This window comes from Cupressus sempervirens, chromosome 7 (genome assembly GCF_028749045.1).
Source record: "Cupressus sempervirens isolate cs-2001-9-10 chromosome 7, ASM2874904v1, whole genome shotgun sequence".
Lineage (NCBI taxonomy): Eukaryota > Viridiplantae > Streptophyta > Pinopsida > Cupressales > Cupressaceae > Cupressus > Cupressus sempervirens.
Genome location: NC_143124.1, coordinates 75,509,159 through 75,528,336, shown reverse-complemented (window position 1 = coordinate 75,528,336; position 19,178 = coordinate 75,509,159). Strand labels below are relative to the sequence as shown.

The following is a 19,178-nucleotide window of genomic DNA, read 5'->3' as shown; positions in this document are numbered from 1 at the left end:
GAACTAATTGAATATCTTGGCTACTCACTTTTCGTAACGCCACCACCTTGAAAGAGGTGTCTGATGTGCACATTGCAGATCTCATCATTTACGGAAAATATGGACTATTTACAATTACCAAATACAACAGAGAAAGGAACGCAAAGGTAGATTAAGTTGTTCGAGCCTGCTGTGAAACTCATAAAGTAAATGTATGTCAAATATGGAATATTTCCATTAGAATAATGAGAAGTGAACAACGCAGAATAAGCAATCAATAATACATTATGTTCACTGGAGAACAAAGCATCACACAGACCCCATTCGACTAGACCAACGTGAATGCCAAAATTATAACTGACTTCATTTCCGGTAGAGCTTATCGATAATTATCCGTAGAACATTCAAAATTTTATGTTCTTCATCTTTCATCACCGGCATCGTCACCATTTTCACCCTTAAATCTTGGGGGAAACAGAGGAAATCAAAGGGAAAACAGTAACCCTCGTTAACAATGTAACTCTGTATTTCATCTTGGTTGGTAGTTACCGAAGTAATTATCCACTTGCCCTAGCACACCTCAAATTTCAACCAGGGATTAGTATCATATTCACGTAAGACATCATTTATTAGATCTTCTGCCGTACAAGTGCTGACCTCAACAACGGCGCAAAAGATGACTGCGCTCACAATACATCTACCCAGATGATCACAAGTGTTACCAGTGTCAATTTCAATGACCGAATTTGCGTTAGTAAAGTCAAAGAAGAGTTTAGCGTCGACCGTTGATTCTGCTCCATCTGCTGCTCTGCCACTTACTTTTATGAACTCTGACGGCAGCTTCTGCTCGAAACAAACAATATATGAGTGTATTGTCTTCGTTTACATCCAGATTATCTAAAATTTTAATTAGAAAAGTTATGACTGTAGAGGGTGAAACAAAGGCTAACCCCAAAACTTCCCGTCTGATAGAAAATTGAAGGCCTTTGAAATCTATGCCTCCATATGGAGAATACAATGTCGAATTGTTTCATTGCTGCAATATAAGAGCTGGAATCTTTCCAGTGAATGCAAGATTTTAGTATCTGATATTTTCTCCAGCTTCGGACAGTCGCAAAGGTTCAATTTTACAAGTTTCCAAAGTATTCCATCTATACTCTCTGAATTTTCACAACCCTTAACCTCAATCCTCTTCAGCATGGGAAGATTAGAAATTGAACAAAATTTTAGACAGCTAAGTCGAACAAGGCATAGCTCCTCAATGTTTTCACAGCTACTAATATGCAATTTTTCTAGCTTTGGGAGATCAGACATTCCTATTACACTTTTCAGATGGTCGCAACTAAAAATTTGAACTCTTTCTAGGCATCTCAGTCGAGCAAAATTTATCTCCTCAATCTTACATATACTAATGTTCAATTCTACTAGCTTCGTAAGATTAGACATTCCTTCTAAACTTATCAGATGTGGGCATTTATAAATTCTAACTTTCTCTAGGCAGATAGGTAGAACGAAACTTAACTCCTCTAGTTCCCTACATTGACTAATGCTCATTTCTGCTAGCTTCCTAAGATGAGATATTCCTGTAATACTTTTCAGATTCCCGCAATAATAAATTGCAATTTCCTCCAGGTACCGCAGAAATCCCAAATTTAACTGTTTCAGCTCCCATTGTTTGTAGATCTGCAGCTTTTTTAGCTGGAAGGGCACCTAAAATAAAATAAAAATTAAAAAAAATGATCTTTTCGTTTTAAGTTCAATTCCGGATTGTACTTAAAAGTCACTCAAATATCATTGAATAATGGACTCGATTACCGAGAGTTCCCCTTTCAGACCTACCTGCACATTATTCTGCCACAAACTTCTGAGATGGCCGCCAGTTATTCTTAAAGTTTGCAAATTTTCAAAAGGAATCCATGGAGGAATGTTTGTCATGAGTATATACTTATTAAATTTTACCTCGAGCCATAGTAAAGCTATTGACGTTTCAACCATATTGTCTGATTTTCCATGAAAGCATTTCACATAGAAATTCTTGCAGGGATTCATACAAGTATGGAAACACCGTCCTTTGGTTTGGGTAAAGATGTTTTTGAATTCCTTTAATGTCTGCATTCAAGAAGCAGTTCAGACCTTTATTACAGAAAAGTTATAAAGACATCGAATATCACACTAGGAAGCAGAAATCTGGTGGAGGAAAAAACATACCGATGGTCTAAAAGTGTCATAACCCATTTCTCCTTTTTCAAAAATCTTGTTATTAGACTGCCACGTGGATCAAACAAATGAATCATTCCTTAATTAAAAATCAAATTATTATATTAATTACGTGTGCATCTAATCCAAAGATGGGAAGTTATTAAAAGAAAATAGTTATAATCTGCACGTATTCACATTTTTTTAGGCAACAACAGATGATGGGGGAAAAAGATATCGACAACATCAAATCGGGGCAGTTACACACGATAGTGGTAGTTAAATGAGTCTCAGCAATATTTCTTTAGGGGGGGGAAATCACCATAAAAAAAAAGATGATCCGGCAGTTTTGAGGAGAAAGTGTCTCATTAACAAAGTGCAGTAGTTCAACGCTACCAGTAATACCCCATTACCTTTGGGCTGTGGCGGTTATTAATCAAGACGATGGGCGGTGGTTATAGAGCTATCATCTTCATCTTGTACGAGTTCTTCCTAATACTGTCCCAACAGGAGTTTTGAGGAGAGATTTCTGAAATGGTTAAGAGAAGCCCTGTGGAATAGGAACAATGGCTGGAGAAGGGAAGGTGCTTGTTCAAGCTGTGAACAACATTATTTTCAGGTTCTTCTTTCTCTTCCATGTGAAAACTTCAAAATGAGTCTTTGCTTTGACAGAAAATTTTGTAAATGTTAAGGTCCAAGTTGTAAGGAAGCAAAGGTGCGCGGAATCACTTCCTACGCTAATCTTTGAGAGGACGATTATGCAAATCAACGTAACTATTGTAAAGATTTCAAGAAATGCATAATAACATAATCAAAATAACAAAGAACACACAACACAGTGATTACCATGGGGAAACCCTTCCGGGAGAAAAACCCCACCCTCCAAAACTCGCACAATGTATTATCAAACCAAGATGATTACAATACACTTGCAATGCAAGTTCTTACAAGAGCGCATCACCACAACTCGAACTTGGAGAGACTCCTTCTAGCACCAATCTTGCAAACTAAACTCAATTACACAAACACCTCCCCAAGCCCTCCTTTTATAGTGATTTTACAACCTGGAAACCACTTATGGTTTACAAAACCATGAGCAAAACTACCATGCCACATGTTACCCATTTTTGACATTTACATTTCCAATATGGAAAAACAACCAAGTTAAAAATAGTAATCCCGTCGACAATTTTGTCTCTTAGTCTAGACCCCCATAAAAGTCACAAAATGAGTCATCAAGGCTCTAAAAATAGCCTACCTATATTCTACTAAGGACAAGACTCATTTAACAACTCACTAACCACTTTCTAATGCAGAAACAAGTCGAAAACTCCCACAAACTAATTCTGAAATTTTCCAAGAAAAGATTGCAAGGTTGAGACACATGTTTCTCAACATTCTCCCACTTGTCAAACACCTTGCAAGAGTCAGGGGATCTAAAATATCATGGACTTAATTGCTAGGGGCCGAGAGGCCCATAGAATCTGAACACCATCTGAATTTTTTTGTGCTCACAAGCTTAGTTAATGCATCAGCAACATTCGCCAAAGTCTCTACCTTTTCCAGCTTCACCTTTCCATCCTTGACCATATCTCTCACAAAATGATATTGTACATCAATGTGTTTGGTCCTCGCATGAAAAGTCGGGTTCTTCACTAGGAAAATTGCACTCTGGCTGTCACTATAAATTGTCACTGCACCCTGTTTGAACTCTATATTTGAACACAATCTCTTTAGCCAGATGGCTTCTTTGCAAGCATGAGTAGCCGCCATATACTCTACCTCGGTAGTGGACAAAGCGACCACAGCCTGTCGCTTACTCATCCAACTGATTGGACCACCAAATAATGTAAACACATATGCACTGGTGGATCTTCTTCTATCACCATCACCAGCCCAGTCTGAATCCACATAGCCTCAAATATCTAAGGAATACTCACTTCCTGTTCCATGAAAACATATTGAGTACTCTGAGGTACCTCGCAAGTATCTGAAAACTCTTTTTATTGCATCCCAATGTGCTCTTCCTGGATTAGACATATAACGGGAAAGTACTCCCACTACTTGGGCAATGTCTGGTCTTGTACAAACCATAGCATACATCAAACTTCCAACAGCACTCTGATATGGTACTCGACTCATCTCTTCCATCTCCAATGGGGATGTAGGACACTGTGAGCTAGAAAGCTTTGTTCCCATAGTAACCGGAACACTCAATGGTCTTGAATCCTGCATATTGAATCTTTTCAAAATAGTACCAACATACTTACTTTGGCCTAGCCAAAGCTTTTTTTTTTTGCTATCTCTTATAATCTCCATTCCCAAAATGTACCTAGCTGCACCAAGATCTTTCATTTCAAACTTTATTGAGAGTTGAGATTTTAACTCTGCAATCAAACCTTTTCCTTTGCCAATAAACAACATGTCATCGACATACAAGGCAATAACCAGAAAACCATCACCATCAGATTTGAAATATATACAATGATCAGATTTAGATCGCACAAATCCCAAACTCAACACATATATATCAAACTTCTGGTACCACATCCTAGGACTCTGTTTTAAACCATACAAGGATTTCTTCAATTTATAGACCAAATGACTTTTACCTTTCACCACATAGTGCTCTGGCTGTGACATGTAAATTTCTTCCTCCAAATCTCCATGAAGGAAAGCAGTTTTCACATCCATTTGCTCGATCTCTAGATCATAAGCTGCTGCAATAGAAAGCAAAAATCTAATGGATGTCATTTTGGCTACTCGAGAAAAAATCTCACCATAATCTACTCCATCAACTTGAGTGTAACCTTTTGCAACCAAACGTGCTTTATACTTCTCAATGCTTCCATCTGAACCCATCTTCTTTTTGAACACCCATTTACAACCAACAGGCTTCCGTCCTTCAGGCAATGGTACAAGGTCCCACATTCGATTCCTCTTAAGAGCTGCCATTTCTTCATCCATGGCTATTTTCCAGGACTCTGAATCATTCATACCAAGAGCCTCTTCTACAGATCTCAGTTCATCAATGTTAGCATTCAATTCAAATATGCACCTCCAATCATCAGGAGAATACCAATACCTTTCAGGTGGTTTCCTTTGTCTAGTAGATCTTCGAACAAGATCTGGTTCAGGTTCAGGAGGTTCAGATTCATAATTAGGTTCTCCCTCTTCCTCTGATGATTTAGAACTCGTAGAGCTCTCTTCAACATCTTGTCTTTCTAAGGGCCTTGATTCAACTTTTTTAGGTGTAGCAAGAAGTTGAATCACATCTTTCTTTTCTTTAATTTGTTCTGGCTACACTATAACAGAAGAAGACTTAGTTTCTCTAAAAATAACACTTCTGGAATAAAATACTTTTTGTGCAACAGGATCCCAAAGCTTGTATCCTTTCACACCATAACTATATCCGATGAAGATACATTTGACAGCTTTTTTGTCCAATTTTGTTCGCTTCTCCTTTGGCACATGAGCATATGCCTCACAACCAAACACTCTCAGATGTCTAAGTGAAGGCTTGTGGCCCGACCACGCTTCCATTGGCATCTTATCAACAAGAGCTGATGTAGGAGACCTGTTTATCAGGTAACAGGTAGTGGCTACAGCTTCAGCCTAGAACTTTTGTTCTAGTCCAGCACCACTTAGCATACTCCTAGCCTTCTCAATCAAGGTCTTGTTCATTCTTTCTGCAACTCCATTCTATTATGGAGAATATGGAGTTGTCTTCTCTCTTTTAATACCACAATCTTTATAAAATGTGTCAAAAATATTGGAGCAAAATTCATCACCATTATCAGTTCTCAAGCATTTTATTTTCTTTCTAGTCTGCAATTCAACCATTGCTTTAAATTCTTTGAAATGACTGAAAACTTCAGCTTTACTCCTAAGGAAATAAACCCATGTTCTTCTACTAAAATCATCAATGAAAGAAGCATAATAAACTGATCTACCAATAGAAGGAACATCAACTGGACCAAATACATCCGAATGAATTAGATCCAAAATACATGAAGACTTATGAGAACTCGAGTAAAACTAAATGTGGTTTTGTTTACCATAGATACAATACTCACAAAAATCAAACTCAAGATTGAATTCATTCAACCCATCAACAAGGTTCTTATTTTTCAAGGTTCGTAGACCCTTCTCACCTATGTGGCCGAGTCTCTGGTGCCATAACATAGTCTTCTCTGCAGGCAACTTTGGTTCGGTAGACAAAGCACCCTTGGGTACCCAAAAACCATGACCATCTGTTGAGAGAGAAACTCTCTCCTTCTCCAACTGAGTAGTCTTTTCCACAATCTTATCAAAACTACTATTGCACTCGACTGTGCTTGCATCAAGTTGGTACAATGTACCCAATCTACTTTCTCTTGCTATTACCATAGCACCTCTTGCCATTTTTACACCTGCTTCAGAAAACTATACATGCACACCCGCATCTATTAGCTTACTAACAGATAACAAATTCCTTGCTAGTCCAGGGATATGCAAGACACCATCAAATCTTCTAATTCTACCATCAGAAAATTTCACATGAATACTTCCACGACCAACAATATCAAGTACTGAATTATCACCCAAATACACCTTACCACCATCAAAATTTTCATACTTACTAAACCAATTTCTATTAAGAGTCATGTGGAAAGATGCACCTGAATCTATTAACCATGCATTTTCACCTACATGAGTGGCCAAGGCTGCAATGAAAGCATCTCCATCTTCCTTCTCGGACTCAGAATCAAAATCTTGCTTCTTCTTCTTCTTCTTCTTCTTCTTCTTCTTCTCCTCTTTGCAGTCCTTTCGGAAGTGTCCAGGTTTGCCGCAATTCTAGCAGATTGCCTTGGACTTACTAGGGGATTTCGATCTTCCCTTATTTTTGGACTTAGAATGGCCATGTTTCTTTTCATTCTTGCCTCTTTCTTTTGGTTTTCTGCAAACACTCAAAGCCTCTTGTGCATTTAGAGAGACCTTCCTTCTCATCTCCTTAGAAAGTAGAGAACCAACAACGTCCTCCATCTTCAAGACAACTGAAGTGCTCCCTATAGCCATCACAAGACTATCCCATGAGTCTGGCAATGAACATAACAAGATTTGACACCTTTCTTCTTCATCCATTGGCACCCCTACTAAGGTCAACTGAGTCACCAACATATTAAACCTTTCCAGATGCTCAGAAATTTGTCCACCTTCTTCCATTCTCAAGGAATACAACTTCTTCCTAAAGAAAATCTTATTCACAAGTGATTTTTCTTGATAGATCTCACTAAGCTTTTTCCAAAGCTTCTTCGTAGTAGGTTCTTCATGGACATTAATCAGAATCGAGTCTGCAAGACACAATCTTATGAGACCTTTAGCTTTTCTATCATTCACATCATATTGTGCAGCTAATGTCGGATCTGTGGGCCTCAGCTTGTTCTCATCAATCGCATCCCATAGATCTTGATCAATCAACAAATCTTCCATCTTCAGCTTCCACATCTCAAAATTTGTGCCATAAAACTTTTCAACATCAATTCTCCCTAACATGCTTGCCATCTTTTAATCCTGCAACATAGAAATGAAATGCTCTGCACAAACTCCGACTCAAACCTTGATTAGCTCAAAAAACCCTATACCCAACAAATAGAACCAAAACTGGCCAGGCTCCGATACCACTTGTAAGGAAGCAAAGGTGTGCAGAATGGCTTCCTACGCTAATCTTTGAGAGGACGATTATGCAAATCAAAGTAACTATTGCAAAGATCTCAAGAAATGCATAATAACATAATCAAAATAACAAAGAACACACAACACAGTGATTACCGTGGGGAAACCCTTCCGAGAGAAAAACCCCACCCTCCAAAACTCACACAATGTATTATCAAACGAAGATGATTACAATACACTTGCAATGCAAGTTCTTACAAGAGCGCATCACCATAACTCGAACTTGGAGAGACTCCTTCTAGCACCAGTCTTGCAAACTAAACTCAGTTACACAAACACCTCCCCAAGCCCTCCTTTTAGAGTCATTTTACAACCTGGAAACCACTTATGGTTTTACAAAACCATGAGCAAAACTACCATGCCACATGTTACCCATTTTTGACATTTACATTTCCAATATGGAAAAACAACCAGGTTAAAAATAGTAATCCCGTCGACAATTTTGTCTCTTAGTCTAGACCCCCATAAAAGTCACAAAATGAGTCATCAAGGCTCTAAAAATAGCCTACCTATATTCTACTAAGGACAAGACTCATTTAACAACTCACTAACCACTTTCCAATGCAGAAACAAGTGGAAAACTCCCACAAACTAATTCTGGAATTTTCCAAGAAAAGTTTGCAAGGTTGAGACACATGTTTCTCAACACAAGTTTAATCTAAATTTGGTATTTTTCTTTGTTAAAGCTTCTTAAAAAGAAATTGTTACTTGATTAATTCTCTTCGCTAGCCGTTCAAGCATAAACATCCTGAAAATAGTATGGTTTGAGTATGAAACACACAACAATAAGAAAACTGGAGCTGCTTAAGAATCTTGAGATTTAACAAAGGCATCTCCTTATAGTGAATTGAATTACTTCCTCCCGTTTTCTTTTTTTTTCTAGACAATTTTGTCTGCAAGAATACTTTGATAGGAGCATTCTTATATCTACACTTATTTCCATCTATGGAGACTGATTGACTTGTATGAACATCGGCTAGGAGTGTGAGGGAAATTTATTCTTTTGTTGCCAAGATTTGAATGGATTACGAGTCATAGATATCACTAGCTCAAGACACAAATCTCGTCACTCCTTAGTCAGTAATGGACCATACAGGAAATAAGGAGGACTAAATTAGGGAGAATATGTACTGATTTAGACAAAGTAGTTGAAAACAGTAACATTGCCGATTGATAAATCCATAATAGCTATGAGTATTTTGAACTTAGTTCAGACTTAAACTTGCTACCTATTATTTAAACCATGGTTTATAGTATGTCTTTATTTATGGCAATATGGCATTGTGTGTCTTGAATGGAACATTAAATCTACTCCCTTCAATATACATTTCATAACCCTAGGAGTAGAAATGACTGCAAATCTGTTTAGAAAAAATAGTCATTGATTAACAAAGATGTAATGATTGGATGATTGTGCAATCAATGTTTTTGAATGAAACACTTCACAATTGGTTAAAACTATATATATATGAGATAATTCTATAGTGCATGGAATATACTTATTATTAGGAAATGGACATTTGAAATTAGATAGCAATAAAGGACTAGTCATCAACATAGAAATGAAGCTCTCATTGTGGAACATAGGAGTGATGTATTTTTAATAAATGCATTAGATTATGAGTGGGTATGATGGAATATATATATTACTTGGAATTCCTTCATATTTTTGCTTAAAACCTTAATATTGCTAGAATGCATTAAAATATTAATTCTTTTCTCTACTTTGAATTGAATGACAATGACTAATTCTTGTCTATATACTTTGTTGGAAGTGGTTGTAAAATGAAAATTGGTTGTATTTATTACTTTTGGCCATGAGTGAAAGAGTAGTATAAGCTAAGCTAGATTGAAGGCTTTTCTTTCCTATATAGATGAATGGAATTGAACTCTTGGATATGATGCAATGATTCATAGTAGTATTTATTGGAAACAACTAGATAAGAAGACTTAGACGGAAATGTTGATTCTCTTTCATAGATATAAGAATTTCTTTATGTACATGGTAAACTACTTGAAGAAATGTCAATAGTCCTTACAAGTATGTATTCCTGCAAACAAAGGATTATGAGATGAGTCTTCTTTACTCATTAATTTACCTTGTGTGAGAAGTTTTTGTGTAGAATATGGAATTAAAGAGAAGTATAAATTGTTTTAACTTTTCTCTTGTAAAGTAATGGTCCAAGTTATAAGAATGTGATTTATATAGTTCTGAATGATAGGTGTTGTTATTTGCACCAATAAAGGAGTTCGTCTTCTTTGGATAAGATCATTAGGAATATCGTACACAAAAAATTTAGCCTTGTAAAGCTTATTGACAATGTGGTCATCTTTTAGGTCTATTGTGACATGAGTTCATTTAGTTGAAGTATGATTCACTATGAGTGATTGTTCTACCTTATTATTCTAAGATGAAGTCTGGATTTTCGGAAAGAGTTTTCCTTAACATGTGATATGGCTTCCTGATGGATATATGAGAAGAAATTTTATTAAGTTTAATTACTTTTCCTATGTAAATGATTGAAATATATCATCATGCATTTGGATATAAATTTGTGTTACTTGTCTTGCAAAGATGTGGTACTTGTTTGTTGAATTGTAGACAATGTGTTGCACAAATTCCATTACCTCTCTTGGTTTTACTGGTTTAGACTTCCTTGTTGTCAGGCTGGGTATCTTTCATGTCAGGAAAGATTCTGCGGAAGCTTAACAACTTCGTGGTAGGGTGGTAAAGCACTCCTACAATATTCTCGCCTTTGTGTTCTTAGACAGGTTTTGGAGCTCATTTCAACTTGGTCGTCTTGGTTAGACCATCTGGTATCTAGTATTGGTAATCTGGTAACGAATTTATGGTTTCTTTTAAATTTAATCATATATATATATATATATATATATGTATCATTTTATTTAAAATTAATGATAGTTAATCAACTAATGTTGACTGGTCAATGTTCAAAAGACTTTGACTCTCGTTGATTTTTTCGCAATTTATGGAAATGGCTGATGTGGCATTGGTTTTGCAGGATCAGTCTTTACAAAAAGCTTGTAAATGCCACAGTTGACGAGGATGATAAGTTCATCTGCCATTTCTCGTCCAAGTCCCTCAAATGGTCATGCATTCTCAATACACATATTTCTTCTCTGCTATCTTCTATGATATCAAAGAAATCTTCCTTGAATCGATATTCTTTTATTTCCTCAACCAGACATTTGTCTTTGAGCCTTCGTAGTGCATGTTGAGCGCTCCACCCTGACGCCTCCCACACTTTGATGGCGTCTTTCTTCAGTTCTCCTATGAAAAAGCATGCATTATCCATGAAAACTTGCTTTTCTTCATTGTCCAATCTGTCAATGCCGATTCTTAATCTCTTCTGTCTATCATGAGGCAACGTCTTTTTAGCTTTTCCCAATTCTAACTCCCAAAACTTCTGACTTTCGCCATGAACATGCCTGCCCAGAACTTGAATAGACAGCGGCAGGCCACCACACTGATCTACAAAGAGATCAACAAGCTTCTCATACCCACTAAAGGGATAACGTTGGTTGAAGGCGTGCCAGCAGAACAACTCTTTAGCATCATCTCTATCCATTCCTTTCAAATTATAACCAACTGTAATTCCAGCGTTTATTAGGATCCCTACATCCCGAGTTGTAACAATTATCAGACTATTGCTAGATTTGTGGAGCTCGTCACTAATCAATAGGGCATCTAACTGTTCCTGATGATTAATATCATCTAGTACAATTAGGTAGCTCAGATTGCCACTTCTTGACAAACGATTGCTGAGACAGCTTGTGCCATCCTCTACGCTTGGAAAGCCTGGGATGTCTTTTTCGTCAAAGAGTTCTCTGAGGAGCTTAATTTGCAAGGCAGGAAGCTCTTTTTTCACAGACGCTTCCCGAACATCAAACAGAAAACAGGAGCGACTGTAATCTGAACGCTTTCTGTTGAACAATTCTTTGGACAGAGTTGTTTTCCCCACCCCACCCATGCCAAAAATACCAACAATCGTAGGCTTCCCTTTTTCTTGTCTGTTCATCTCGCACTGACTTTCAAAATCCTGTACAAGCTTACTAATGCAAATATTTTTTAAATCATCTACAACCATAGAAAGTCCTACTGGATATTTGGCAACATGTAGACATCTTTTCCTCTGGACTTCCTTTTGCACGGCTAACACTATCTTCTCGCAGTCACTGAAACTTATTTAATACAAGGGGAATTTGATAAGGAAAAACAATTGTGTCGCTCTAAAGAAAAGAAAAATCTTATTATTATCATTACTTTGTAGGGATATCAAATACACTGAAGTCATTCGAATATTACCTGGTGAACTCTTCGCGGGCAATAAAGGAAATAGATTGGAGGGCTTTCTTCCATTCCTCAAGTTTTTCCATGTACCTCTTCTTATTTTCATATTCAGAGAATGCATTTCCATACGCTTCCTTTTCTATGTGGCGCAGTGCCGAAGGCTCAACACCGTAGAAAATAGGAATAATCTTAGCCTTAGTTTGCAGCATAAGTTGCAGCTCATCCAAACACCATGGGACTCTGCATATCGTTGGGAAAAGATAGCTATGTGAACTGCAGATGAGTAAATGGCTGTCTCAATGGTGGATGTAAAGGAAACTCCAAGTTCTTTCTCTTCCGAATCAAGAAATTGTGAAAAATCAAATTATTGCAGTCACTGATTATTAATCTCCTATCATAAACGATTATTAAACTGCTGAAAACAAATTTCCAGCTAATATCGAAAAATAACACAACTGCAACTTCACTTAAAATACGGAAAGAAATGCGCAACAGAATCAACACAATATTTTTGGACAAATTGTCCCTGGAAAAACCCCTAAGGGAAAACCAGTTCTATAGATGAGAAATTATATTAAACTTCAGCAAATCAAGAGATACAAAATTCCTTGCCTCACACTGGCAGAACTCTGACAACCTCCTAATTTCTCCCGCTGATATTCCTCACTGCTATCCCTGCGCTAACATTGCGTCCTTGCTAATACTGCAAGACTGTTTGCTAACACTGCAAACTGCTTCTCCAAAACGCTTCTCCTCATCCAAATGACCCAATGATCCCTTTCTATACTACTCTTGTTGGTAAACCAACGACCGAGATTAAATCTAACCAATGGCTAAGATTAAGACAACTCGACAGCCAATAATAGAATTGGTTGCAAAGTGTCCAAAAGGAATCACTAAAATTAGTAAATAATAACCATTTACTAATTTTTGGCAAGTGGACAAATAGCTGTCCAAACCACCCATAAATACAACCACTATTCATAGATAAGGACGAACAACTGTCCAAGCTACCCATAAATAGTGCTGCTATTTTCGGGTCAGAAATAACAGCTGTCCAACTAACAATAATTAACATTCCCTCTTAGCGAGGAAGCTGTTCTGCATGACACCCATCTTATCTCTGAAGAAGATAAATTTGGCCTTTACCAAAGCCTTCGTCAGAATGTCTGCTACCTGCTCATTTGTAGGTATGTATTGTAGTCGAACAACTTTCTTCAATCTGCACACGTGGGTCTCTTTGTTGTGTGCTACAAAGCCTTCTGGTTGTTCTATGTATACCTCCTCCTTCAACTCACCATTGAGGAATGCTGTCTTGACATCCATTTGATGGATCTGCCATCCCATCTGTGCTGCAAGTGAGATTACATCTCGTATAGAAGTATACCTGGCAACTAGAGCAAATGTCTCCTCATAGTCTATTCCCTCCTTCTGAGAGAACCCCTTTGCCACGAACCTAGCCTTGAATTTCTCGATGCTACCATCTGCACCATGCTTTATCTTATAGATCCAGCGTGATCCAACTATAGCCCTATCTGTTGGTCTAGGTACTTCCTCCCACACATCATTCTGCATTATTGAAGAATATTCCTCAACCATAGCATCTTGCCATACCTGATGTTCTGCAGCTTCCTGATAGCTAGAAGGCTCACTATCTACCAACTGACTAACTAATGCCACATAGTCATTGAACTTGGCTGGTTGTCTTTTCTGTCTAGTACTCTTCCTAGGAGCTCCCACAAACTCCTGAGTATCCCTTTGTGTATCTGGAACCACATGGTTCCTACTGCCAACTGTAGAGGATGAAATGTCAACCTCTAAGTCTTCCAGATGCATTTCCTATTGCACCTATTGCTCCATACTCTGTGAATCTTCACTAACTGAGTCTACTCTCGTACTGGTAACTGTACTTGAGCTTTGATGCCCTTGACTTGGTCTTGGAGCTTCTGTTGGCTGCTCACTCTGATCATCTGCTGGCAAATCTCTGGATCTCTTGAATGCCTTGTCCTCCATGAACTTGACATCCCGTCTGACAATAACTCTTTTAGTCCCCGGAATGAAAATCTTGTATGCCTTTGAGGTCTCACTGTACCCAACAAAGTACCCCCTCTCTGCAGTCTGATCTAACTTTGTACGTGTATCTCCAGGAATATGACAATATGCCAAACTCTCGAATATCCTGAAGTGACTAACATCTGGCTTCTTCCCTGTGAAAGCCTCCTCTGGTGTCATCTTCCCTAGCACCTTGTGTGGAACTCTATTCTGAATGTAGACTATTGTATTACATGCCTCTGCCCATAAGTAATGGGGCATGTCCTGGTCATGTAGCATAGCTCTTGCTGCTTTCGATATAGAACGATTCTTCCTCTCAGCAACTCCATTCTGCTGTGGATTGTAAGGAACAATCCATTCTCTCTTGATTCCTTCTCTGGTGCAGAACTCCTGGAAGACATTTCCTTTGTACTCGCCTCCATTGTCTGACCGAAGAACCTTTATCTTCTTTCCTGTCGAGTTCTCCACAAGAGCCTTGAACTCTTGGAATCGACTGAAAACCTCATCTTTAGTCTTCAAGAAGAATATCCAGGTCTTTCTAGAGAAGTCATCAATAAAAGTAACATAGTACTCATATCCTCTGAGAGATTTCATTGACATTGGTCCACAAACATCTGAATGTACTAGATCAAGAACACCCTTAGATCTAGTGTCACTTCTTGGAAAAGATGCTTTTGCAAACTTCCCCAACACACATCCCTTACATACATCGTCATGCTCTATGCTCACCTCTGGAACACCTGTCACGGTCTCACGAAGCAATCTAAGTTCTCCATGATGAATATGGCCCAACCTCCTATGCCATAGCTCTCCAAGATCTCGAGGATTACTGTTGCTCATAAGTGCCTTAGGAGTATCAAACTACAATCTATAAAGGCCATCACTCCTAACTCCAATAGTTATGGGTGATTTTCAATCCTTGTGCTTAATCAGCACATGTGTCCCTCTAAAGAGTACACTATACCCCCTATCCTGAAGAATAGATACAGAAATCAAAACATCATGAAGAGGAATTATCTTTCCATTCTCCCTTTGAAACTGAACAGTCCCTTTCCCAACAGGGTTGAGTTTGGACAAGTTTCCTATAGAAATCTGGATGTTGGTGTCCTCCTCCTTGTAACTAGAGAAGTACTCTCTAACTCCTGTCATATGAAATGACGCCCCACTATCTATATACCAAACACACTGTGAGGTTGAGCTAACCATACAAGCTATGAGTGCAAACTCATCTTCCATTCTGCTGGAGAGTTCTTCTGCACTTGCTGAAGCTGCCACCTGCTTCTTACCCTTTTTCCTCTCTGGGCAATCACTGACATAGTGGCCAAACTCGTGACATCCAAAGCACTTGACCTTAGAAAGGTCCTTCTTCTTCTTTTCACTTTGTGAATTTGATCCTTTGCTAGATCCCTTCTTTGCTTTCCCTTTACCCGCTAGGGCAACATTCTCTTGTTCCATCTCATTTTTCTGACTCTTGTTGGCCCCATTGACAAGACTTAGTCTAAACTCCTCCTGAGTGAAATCAGTCCATAGTCGATCCCAACTCAGTAAAGTATCTCGTCCACTGAAAACTTGAACAAAGACACTCCATTGTTTAGTAAACCCATTTAGGGCTATTCTCACTAGCTCATCATCACTAGGGCTATCTCCAACAGCTGCTAACTCATCCTTGACAAGTCTGAGCCTGGTGAGGTAACTTGTGATGTCTTCTCCCTGATTCATCCGGGTATTTTTTAGCTTCTCTCTAAGAATCAACTTCCTGTTAGTGGTAGCATTCTGGTACAGATTTAGAATGGCGTCCCACATCTTCTTTGCTGTATCTAGCTCCAAGATATGTGGAACAATATGATCCTCGACACCATCAAGGATAATCCTCCTCACTTTGGCATCGTCCTTCCTATATGCTGCAAGCTGTGTTGCATCTGTTGGTACAGGTACACCACTGGTAGCATAATCCTTGATACCATTTTCTTCCAACAATAAAGAAATTATGGCCTTCCAGACACCAAAATTTGAGGCAGCATCCAATCTATCCTGATCTTTCAAACCAGTTGAAGCCATCTCAAGGGTTTAAAGCAATAATAAATCTAAAGAGATCAAAATTTCTTTCCTAGGAAAAAACTCTTCTACCCTCAACAATGCTCTGATACCATGTGAAAAATCAAACTATTGCAGTCACTAATTATTAATATCCTATCATAAATGATTATTAAATTGCTGAAAACAAATTCCCAGCTAATATTGAAAAATAACACAACTGCAACTTCACTTAAAATACAGAAAGAAATGCGCAACAGAATCAACACAATATTTTCGGACAAATTGTCCCTGGAAAAACCCCTAAGGGAAAACTAGTTCTACAGATGAGAAATTATATTAAACTTGAGCAAATCAAGAGATACAAAATTCCTTGCCTCACACTGGGAGAACTCTGACAACCTCCTAATTTCTCCCGCTGATATTCCTCACTGCTATCCTTGCGCTAACACTGCGCCCTTGCTAATACTGCAAGACTGTTTGCTAACACTACAAACTGCTTCTTCAAAATGCTTCTCCTCATCCAAATGACCCAATAACCCCTTTCTATACTACTCCTATTGGTAAACCAATGACCAAGATTAAATCTAACCAACGATTGAGATTAAGACAACTCGACAGCCAATAATAGAATTGGTTGCAAAGTGCCCAAAAGGAATCACTAAAATTAGTAAATAATAACCATTTACTAATTTTTGGCAAGTGGAAAAATAGCTATCCAAACCACCCATAAATACAACCGCTATTCATAGATAAGGACGAACAGCTGTCCAAGCTACCCATAAATAGTGCTACTATTTCCGGGTTAGAAATAACAGCTATCCAACTAACAATAATTAACAGAAATGCCCTTATATTCACCTTCTCAAGAGATTTGTAAAGCTCAAGAGCTAGCATGTTCACATCAAGGCCTCTGTGGTTGATGAACACGTCATACAGTCTTGAAGATTCAGAAACTTTTCTTCACTTGAGTTGTGGTTCCATCCCAGAGAAAGCTGGAGGATTCTCAGATTGTCTGTGGGAAGAGGAAGAAGAATTCATAGATGCAGAATTAGGGATGGAAGAGCGAATTGAAGTGGACCAGAGAGTTCATAGAAATAGATACCTTCGATGAAGCTTGGTAAAACCACATGGGAAAGAAGGAAAATAATCAGAGAAGTTGAAGTGTCGACTGCATGAAGGAAAGCAATGGATTAGTTAGTCAAAACGAGGTGGTTAGAACAGAGGAAAGCGAGTGAAAACCCGTACGGACTAAACGAAATATTCAAGGTCAGACAAGCTGCGTGACGACTTATATATAACTAGTAGTCGTACCTTGTGTGCAATGAGCGCTGAATTATTTAGTACTTATTCAATATAATTCTCAAATTTAATTTGATGGTTTTTTTAAAATGATAATTAGTACTAAATTGAAGAAATATTATAATGTCATCAAGATTTTATTTATTAATTGAATGTCACTTCTAGCAAATTTAGTTAAATCTTTATGGTTCATTTATACAAAATGATTGTTATTTTCTGGTAAAAATGACATTTCACATGATTAGTGATGGTTTTTTTGTATGATTAAGGTGTTCTGATGGGCATGAAACCCTGTGCGTGCAATAGTGTAAACTTAAACATGTGAATATCACTTCCAATGTAAAAAATTTCCTTGTCCAATGTTATTTAAAATAATATCATGTACAAAAACTTGGTGTATTACATAACGAGAAAGAATAGAAAGCAATGGATGAAATTTTTGAACTATATTAAGTTTCCACTTGATGTCATTGATGTCATAATCTTTTGGATAAACTACATGAAGTTCAAAAGTCTATCAAATTTTTACTATATTCAATGGAATTTTCCACATAGCAATTGAACTAACTATGAGCAAGAATCAATGTAGAAGTGATATCTTTTTAAGAAAAATATTAATATCCAACACCTAGATCTAAATTAGGTTAAAACAACTTTAGTATTACTTTGATTGATTGGAATGAATCTGGATTAACAACTTGGAAAAATAAGGTAATTTGGCAAGCCAAAATTGACTCTAAAAAGAGAGAGAAAATTAATTATGAGATAATGCCTCATACAACTTACATATTATGCCTCAAGTGTTTTTTATGTAGTTTTTCTTGGAAAAATGATTAAGGATAGGATCTTAAATATTTCATGTGTCTCTTTTCCTTGATCATAATAAAAAAAAATGTATTATCATGATTTATTATCTATCTTTCTATAGTATTTATGTAAATTAATTTTTTTACAAAAATTAAAATATTTCATTGTAATTTTTATTTATTCATTTAGAATCTAATAAGAATCGTTATATGTTTGTTTATTTATAATCCCTGAATTTATTTAGTTTTCTTGGCTATTTGAAGCTCACTTATTTATGGTAGGTTATGAGTGATTGTTCAATGTGTCTTAACTAAAAAATTTAGAAATTTTTTAGTGAACCCCTCCATTTTAGTGAACCCCTCCATTCTTACACTTCTTTTGGATTTTTATTCACTTTTTTTTTCAAATCTAAGGGTGATTATGGTTTGAGAATTATGTCTAATCTTACTTTTTTAACATTTTAGAATTTTAATGTTCACTTAATACTATAAATTTTAGTGAACCCCCCCATTCATACACTTCCTTTGTATTTTTATTAAAAGAAAATCTCTCTTTTAATCCATCCACAAGAGAAAAAGCACTCTTTTAATTTAATTAAATATTTTCTATTTAATTAAAATAAATTGGTCCCTTTTAATTAAATAAATCCCAACTCAAAGAGGAAATAAAATAAATAAAAATTAAAAATTCCTCTACACTTAAATGCACATATTTAATCTAATTAAATATTTTCTATTTAATTAAAAGAAATTGGTCCCTTTTAATTAAATAAATCCCAACT

General features: G+C 37.1%; 1 pseudogene; it reads right to left on the bottom strand.

Moving 5' to 3' along the window:
• Positions 1 to 342: 342 nt before the first annotated feature.
• Positions 343 to 17,329, bottom strand: LOC149545576 (TMV resistance protein N-like; annotated as a pseudogene).
• Positions 17,330 to 19,178: the final 1,849 nt, after the last annotated feature.